The sequence below is a fragment of the Buteo buteo genome, chromosome 1 (assembly GCF_964188355.1).
Source record: "Buteo buteo chromosome 1, bButBut1.hap1.1, whole genome shotgun sequence".
Classification (NCBI taxonomy): Eukaryota; Metazoa; Chordata; class Aves; order Accipitriformes; family Accipitridae; genus Buteo; species Buteo buteo.
Window position 1 is genome coordinate 66,491,016 of NC_134171.1, and position 8,122 is coordinate 66,499,137.

Consider the following 8,122-nt stretch of genomic DNA (forward strand, 5'->3'; position numbering starts at 1 on the left):
TTGCCTGCTTTCCAACCCCACCCTCTTGCATTTCTCAGCCAGCTGCTGTCCTGAGAAGCGGGGGAAGCCACTGCCTTCAGTGCTGCAAGTTCACTTTTTAAGTCGTCGCTGCTTTGGTCCTCCTCCTTGCCATGCACTCACGCACACAGAAGCCCTTAGCACTCGAACTGTATTACTTAGGGTCTTGCTCGGTTTAAGCCTTGTAAGCCAGAAACAGTTGGGGTGGCAAAATGACCAGGCGTGGTTGGAAACAGCTCTGCCTTTCTTCGGTGGTGGAGGGATGTCACTCACACTGAGGACTCCTTGACTGGTTGCTTTTTGTCATTCCGATGGGTGGGGGTGGACAGCTGTACTGGGTCACTCGGATTGCTTGGGCATGGTTCTGAGTCTGAGAGCTTACATGGGGAGGAATCACTTCTGTTTAAGGAGGGACTAAGTGGCTGAATGTGGAACATAAGACAAATTTTGCATTTGGGTATTTGCCTGCAACCGTTGCTGGTCTCAGTGAATATCTAAGAGCAGGATTTGGTACCAAAGTAGGGCATCCTTCATGGGGGAGGTGACTTGTGCTTTTTCTCAGCCAAACTACAGGATGGGCCCAGCAACTTAGAAATCTGTCAAGAGAACACAAAAGGGATAATTAACTGTTTGCAAGCATTTTTTCCTTGTCAGGAGCTGCAGTTTTGAAATTGCAATTTTGCAGGTGACAGTAACAGTGAAGGCGGCATCCATGGCATTAGTGTATGCAGTAAGATGACACCCTTCTCTACCCAAAGATTTCCTGTTGCATGACAGCAGCGTCCTGCCGTCCTCATATCTAATAGTGTGCCTTAGCCCTCTGGTCCCCTCTCGCATCCCTCGCCCTATCTCTGACAAACCCGTGGGAGTGGCAAAGAGAAGGATGGTATCCCAAAATACTTGTGCTTACAGGAAAGAATTAGCTCCCTTTTCCACATAATTTCAGGATGGAGGAACAGGTCTGCATGCATGTAGCAGTACCCCCTTTGTAAAGTACCTTCTTGTGGTTTTGAGGCTTCCGAAAATGGACAGTAAATAAATATCAACAAAAGGTCTGCATTTCCAGAAGTAGTTTCTGTAGAAATGAGCCCTGCCACAAGGAAGCCTGGAGTCCTCTTGCCTCTGGGAGGAGCTGGCAGGAGTGTGCTGTGGTCCTGCCCTTGTCCTGAGCACAAGGGAGCTCTCCTCTTGTCTCCCCTGGCAGCGCAGGACTGCCGGGATCATGGCCGGGTCTTCCTGCAGCTTCAAGAGGCTGTCCTTTTACGTTCACTTTATCAAAAGCCTTAGTGCATTTCAGGGATAAGTTGTCCTAACCAATGGAAGGAAGGTCCATGTCCCCCCCCTCCCCATTTTCCTTATCAAACTTCACTTGTACTCCTCCTCCCTGGAGGAGCAACTGCTCTGAATAAGCCAGGGACAGAGAGAGGCTCAGTGTTAACTGTTTTGTTCTCAGGAAGCGCAGCGATGGCCAGCCGGCCCGAAGGCTTGACGTGCACTTTGGAGCTTGATTCCATACTAGTGGGACGATGCCTTCTTCTGACTTTGTCTTCAAACAAAGCTGTTTTTAGGATCACCAGCTGAGGAGGAGGAAGGCAGGCAGTAAGCTTTATTGAACCTGAAAACCGCTGTGGGAGTCTGTAAGAATGATAGCAAAGTCTTAGGGGGAAGCATAAGGTGAAGCAGGGACACGGGTACCCCTGGTACTTCATTTCGCATACACCCATCTCCCTCCCTGCTGCCAGGCCAGGTTCCTGTCGGAGAGCCGCTTGCTCATGGCTTGCCAGCCCCGGGGCAACTGCCTGCCACAACCTGCGAGGCAGGGTGTGCGGCTGCCCCGCTCCTGCATCCAGCTTGGTGCAGCCCATGGGTGCACCAGGTCCTGTCCTCGCCTGCTCTTTGGGCACTCTGCTGCCCAGAGAGTGATAATCTGTTGTCCTGCTCCTAGGAAAGCTCGTGCAAGGGTGCCGGGTGAGCAAAGTTGGTAAGAAGACACCCAGCGAAGGCAGATGAACTACTGGCATTTGCTTCTTTACAGTTGGGAAAAGGCAGCACGTGCTCTGCTACCATGCAAAGACAGTTGTGCGAGAACTGCTCCTGCTCCCCCAGGCTTCGGAGGAAATGAGATCACAGGCAGTTTGTGTTACGGGCATGTGGGGGGCTATTTGGGGGCTCTCATTTCAAAAGCGATCAGTGGAAGCCTCAGGACTAAGCTACATAGCAAGAAGCTGTGTTTTGTTTCAGGTCATGGAGAAGACTGTTTAAATAATAGGAAATTTTTGAAAAGCCATCGTATTTCAACCTTGAGCTAGGTCAGAGGCCTGCAAAGGGTTAGGAAAGATGCTCATCATTTTGACTTGGGCCTGTTCAGGCCTTTAAAAAAAAACAAAAACAAAAACAAAAACCAAAAACCAAACAAAAAAATAATAAATAAAAAAACCCAAACCAAAACATAACAGTGGAGGAAATAGCATTTGCCGTTAGGAAACAAAACCATGAATCCAAGGAAAAACAGAGGTGGTGGTTGAGTCCCAGGAGGAGAGGAGGCAGCTATGGTGGCAAAACAGAATCATTTCCATGCAATATTTATTTAGAAGAAATAAGACATGTGTTGAAATTCTCAAATGTTCTATTTTTAAGATGCCATTTATTTAATAGTTGAAAACCCTACTTACATGGAGATAGAGATCTCTTCTGTAACTGAAAGTCAAAGTCTGACTGCAATGTCATTGTTTTTGGTTTTGTCCTCTCCCCTCCCTCTTGGTTCCCATTATAAATCTGTACATCTTAAACTTATTTTAGGGATGTATGTCCCTTTTGAAAATAACTTTTTCTGCCCTGTGTGTGATGGAGTTTCCAAGATGGTTGATTCATTCATATGGGGAAATAAACAATAAATGAAGTAGCCTATTTGTTATGAGTTGTTGCAAGAGTCCTCATGTTCTCAGCTTCTTGTAGAGAAATTGTAATTTGCCTTTTCTCTCTGAATGGTCTTAGTGTTTCCCTTCTGAATGAGGTTTAAGCATGAATTTCTGTACAAGAAGCCTCTGTTTCAGATAGCAATAGTCGGACACACTTCAGTTTAATTTTGATGAGACTTTGTGACAGATAATAATATCGTAGGTAATATTTTTATTCTTCTCCCAAGTCACCGCTTCAGGAGCTTCTGTGATACATCGTCCAAATCTTTTTAGATATCCATCCACAAATCCTCCACTTGTCTTAATTACAGCATCTCACAGTTTGAGCCTTCAAACAAATCATCATCTACTATGGAAAGTACCAGCTATAGCCATCAGACAGCTGTAAAACTAGCTGTGGAGAGCCAGGTCACTGTATATATCCAGTTGGCTGTTAATTGTATCTGGCTTGAGAAACAGCAGTTATGAATTATATCATCTATTTGAAAAATCAAGGGATTTTCACAATCAGAGGTTTAAGGTAAGTCAAGAGCCAGTCTTACCAACATGATGCACTACTAGAGTTAAAGATGAAAAGATGTAATATTACAGATGTAAAACACAATATTAAGACAATGTATTGCAGTGTGTGATAGAATTGATCATGATCCAGACAGAAGGAGAGAACAGATGTTCCACTGGCAGAAAATACTGGTTTGGGCTGACCTGAATGCTTAGCTATAGGCTTTTACTGTTCTCCGATTTTAAACAGAACAGAAATGAGTTTTAGTAGCACTTCTTGAATCAAGATACTAAACTCTGGAAATCTGAAGGTCACACAGAAGTCATGAACGTCAGTATATTTCAAGTCCAAACCTACTCCTCCTTCCAGCTTGAAATGGAATTGTACATAGGTTTGTCATTGCACAGCCTGAAGGGACAGCAGATGAAAAGGGCAAGAAGTTGAAGTTGTACTTTCACATCTTTAATTATATAGAAGTTCACTAGTTTAAGAACCACTAGCTAGGAGGATTGATCAGCATTTAGGTTAGCGTGCATGATGCTCTGTTAATTATGTACTAAGAATCCACAAACAGAGAGAAGAGCCATTTACAGATTTGCTCCCCAAATCAACAGTAATGCAACAATAACATCCAACTACTTGAGGTTAGTTTAGTACTGGGTGAATGCTGCACACTTGGACACACACAGAGTTATTTCCCTCTCTAGGACGAAACACTGCCACGGCCATTCAAAACCTCAGTAACGTGTGCTCCCTTTTCATCTTGGCAATTAAGTCTTCCAGCCTCGGTACAGTCTAGTATTTCAACTACACTAAGAATGTAAGTGGCCATCACAGAAAGTGACCGACTCTAAGGAAACTAAAGGAAGTGCCTCATTCATAACATCATCTGTTATTCCTTGTAGACAGCTGTTTGACACTTTCAATGAAGGAGTAACTGTCTGAATAAAAAAACAAACCACATATTGTTTATAGCTCACCATTGTTTGCTGAGAGCAGGCCAGCAATTTTCTTGTTCAAGTTAAATATTTAGAAATATTGATTGCATCTGCTGTTCCCAGAGTGCAGCTGTTCCAGACCCCAGAGTTGGTGTTCTGGTCTTCAGGCAAGGGACTGAGGATCCCCTCCTAGCTATTCCTCACTATCAAACTTAGAAAAGCAAGCAGGGATGGGAGGTCAGAGCACAAGCACGTTATCTTATATCTGCTACAGTTCAGATAACAGTAACACCCTGAAGTGAAGCAATTTTGATTCAGACATTCTAGGTAAGTCTGAAACGGAATTAAGTGTAACATTACTCAAGTCAAGTCACATCATAGAGTATTTATGTTCAGTATAGGCAAAATACCTCAAATAATATAATTTTGAAGCAAAGAGAAATGAAGACACTAGACAGTGGCAGGACATGAATGAACATCGCTCTGTTTTCCTGTGTCATGAAATGAAACCCCAGGAATGCTGGCCGACGAGCCAACCTAGATGTTGGAGTACATGGCCTGCTCCACCTGTCACGTACCTTGGGAGACAGTGACCTAGAAAGAGGGGATTGTCCTCATTCTTCCACTGACACAAGGGAGGAAGACATTTCAGTGATACAGAACAGAAACAAACCCAAGACCCCCACTATAACCACAACTAGGCAGTGTTCAGGTGAGAAGTATTATGATACCCGTAAATCCAATGCTCTTTATGAGCAGTGGTACTGAAGTAAGTTGGAGAAAAGAAGGCAGAAGTCCAGGAGAAATCAAGACACAGGTGAAGTTGCACCAAGTATCCTGTATGTAATTTTGGTTACCAACTCACAAGATGAACAAAAAAATCACATCATGGTCTGTACAGAGAAGGACAGTTAGCCTCACTCACTCAGAAAACAAAAGGGCCTTTTAATTGAAGGAGACAAGAAATTTGCCTTCTGTAAATGCAAAGTTTGTAGCCCTATGAACAGGGAGGTTTTGGAAGTGACTTGAGTACAAACAGACTGCATGCATATAAATATATACGAGTTTGTATGTGTGGCTGTGTAAAACTAACTTGTCTAATACAGAGCCTGATGACACGCTGGTGCTGCTGACCACAAGATTAGATAAGCATATGCAGTGATGAGATCTTCTCCAGTTTAATGCAGCTAACTGTCATGGTTTAAGCCCAGCCAGCAACTAAGCACCACGCAGCCGCTCACTCACTTCCCCCCACCCAGTGGGATGGGGGAGAGAATCGGGAAAAGAAGTAAAACTCATGGGTTGAGATAAGAACGGTTTAATAGAACAGAAAAGAAGAAACTAATAATGATAATGATAACAGTAATAAAATGACAACAGTAATAATAAAAGGATTGGAATGTACAAATGATGCACAGTGCAATTGCTCAGCACCCGCCAATCGACACCCAGTTAGTCCCCGAGCTGTTCCCCCCTCCAGTTCCTATACGAGATGTGACGTCCCATGGTATGGAATACCCCTTTGGCCAGTTTGGGTCAGCTGCCCTGGCTGTGTCCTGTGCCAACTTCTTGCGCCCCTCCAGCTTTCTCACTGGCTGGGCTTGAGAAGCTGAAAAATCCTTGCCTTCAGACTAAACACTACTTAGCAACAACTGAAAACATCGGTGTGTTACCAACATTCTTTGCATATACTGAACTCAAAACATAGCACCTTACCAGCTACTAAGAAGACAATTAACTCTATCCCAGCTAAAACCAGGACACTAACAGAACAAGGCTAGTTGTTGTCTTGTGTTGTACTAAGAAAACCTGAACATTTGAAAAGAGGGCAGCTGGCAGAGCTGAGGAAGAGACAGAGGGACAGAAGTGGGAAGGGCAGGAGGCAGCTGCAGTGCAAACTGCAGCCCAGCAGCAGCTTTGGCAGGGACTGCACAAGCAGCTGTTCGCTGTTCAGTTTGGTTACAGCTGCATCACCAAGAAGGAACATGGGGGGAAAAACCTGACAAAATAGCGTAGAAAAACGTCAGTGCTCTCCCCTTCTCCATTCACCAACTCTGTCACAGGAGTTATTGCAACCTCAGGCAAAACTGCTCAGATGCCCATGCTAATTAGGTCAAATCAGACAAGGTTGGAAAACATGGGAAAGTTCAAGTTACACACTGTAATACAAGCCTAAGCCTACTGTACTTTTCAGCAGAAAGTTAATTTAACAGGGAAAAAAAAAAAGTCAGAAACCACGTATCTAACTGGTTTAGCTTGTTTAAAACCACCAGGCTTCCTTTTGTAGAAATTAATAAAAAATTTTCTTAAGACAACATGAATATAAATTTCCAGATCCTTTCAGAATTTCAAAGGTTCTTTGTAGCAAAAACTGACATGTGTTATTGTTCTGTGTTACTTGTCACACAGGTAGTTCAGAAAACGGTGAAATGGGTACAGCTGGCACCATCTTTTATCTTCTTCTGTAACTAAAACCCCATCGGTGCTGTAGACGCACAAACAGTGAATACAGACTGCTCTTTCTTGGAAAAATGTGACAGAAAAGGTGTCTTGTAGAGCATGAAAAGCACAGATAAAATCTCACTTTGGAAAGAATTCTGCCTGGCAATCCCTTAATCCTGTTTTGAGAGAGCTTCTTCCCTGCTTCCTTTGATATAATACATGATTATGCTCAACAAAGTTCTACTGAGGTTTAATCCCAGTTTCCATCGAACAGCAGAAAGGCCAACTGTCCTCTGGGCTTTATGGGATGACAGGTTGACAATTTTGTTCAGTTTTGCATAATCAAAACCAAACAACCTAATATGCCATGATTTACTTCTGCTTGATTTACTTTTGCTTCAGAACAATCAGCAAAACGTATCAGAAGCCCCAAAACAGTGAAGAAGGACTCTGCTTTATAGATACAGGTGCACTCGAGTGATTTATTTATGCAAGGTAACCTTGGCAATATCCAAAAAGTAGAACACAAAAGAAAAAACACTGCAAATGAGTCCAATTATTGGGACCATAGTGAAGTGTTGGTAGATAGGTAATGAAAATTTTAACTAGTACTTTACATTCCTAATAACACAGAACAGGCCCTTACCAAGGAGAGACACTATTGTCTCCTCTGATGGACCTGATTTAAAATAACAATAGTTTAATGGTCTCCACAGCAGTGTTTAGTCCAGCCCTTCCTGGGAAGTGTTAACAGAGAGCAAAATAATTTCTAAGTCATTTGCCAGCTGCCCTTTATCCTGGACACATAAATCAAGGCATGGCACCCACCAGCACATCCTAGAGCTGTAGCCAAACACCATTTCCCATATACCCACCAGCCCCATCCTCTCAGAGCTCTCTGCCTTAGCTGCCAACCGTCATCATATTCTCTCATCTAGAGTCGAGATTCACTGAGGCTGCAGCCTCATGGTACACTCACAAGTCAAATGGCTCAAACCATAAAGCAATATCATTTTCCTTTGGTCCCAGAGCTGTAAGGCTCCTTCAAAATCTGTTTGAAATCAGGAGGGGGCAGAGGTAATACAAGATAAAAGGCTTCACAACCCAAGAAGCTACAACTATTGATGCAGGAAATCATTATTACAAAATTTGTTTGGTGAAGCCTGCTGAGGAAGAACTAAGACACTGGCTAGCATGGTACTATGCTGCCTTGCATCAAAGCCTTGGTGGACTGGCAGTGAGCTTCAGCTGTAGCCCACATGTGAAGTTGGTGTGTGCAGGATTGCTGCAGCCTGTGTGCCATT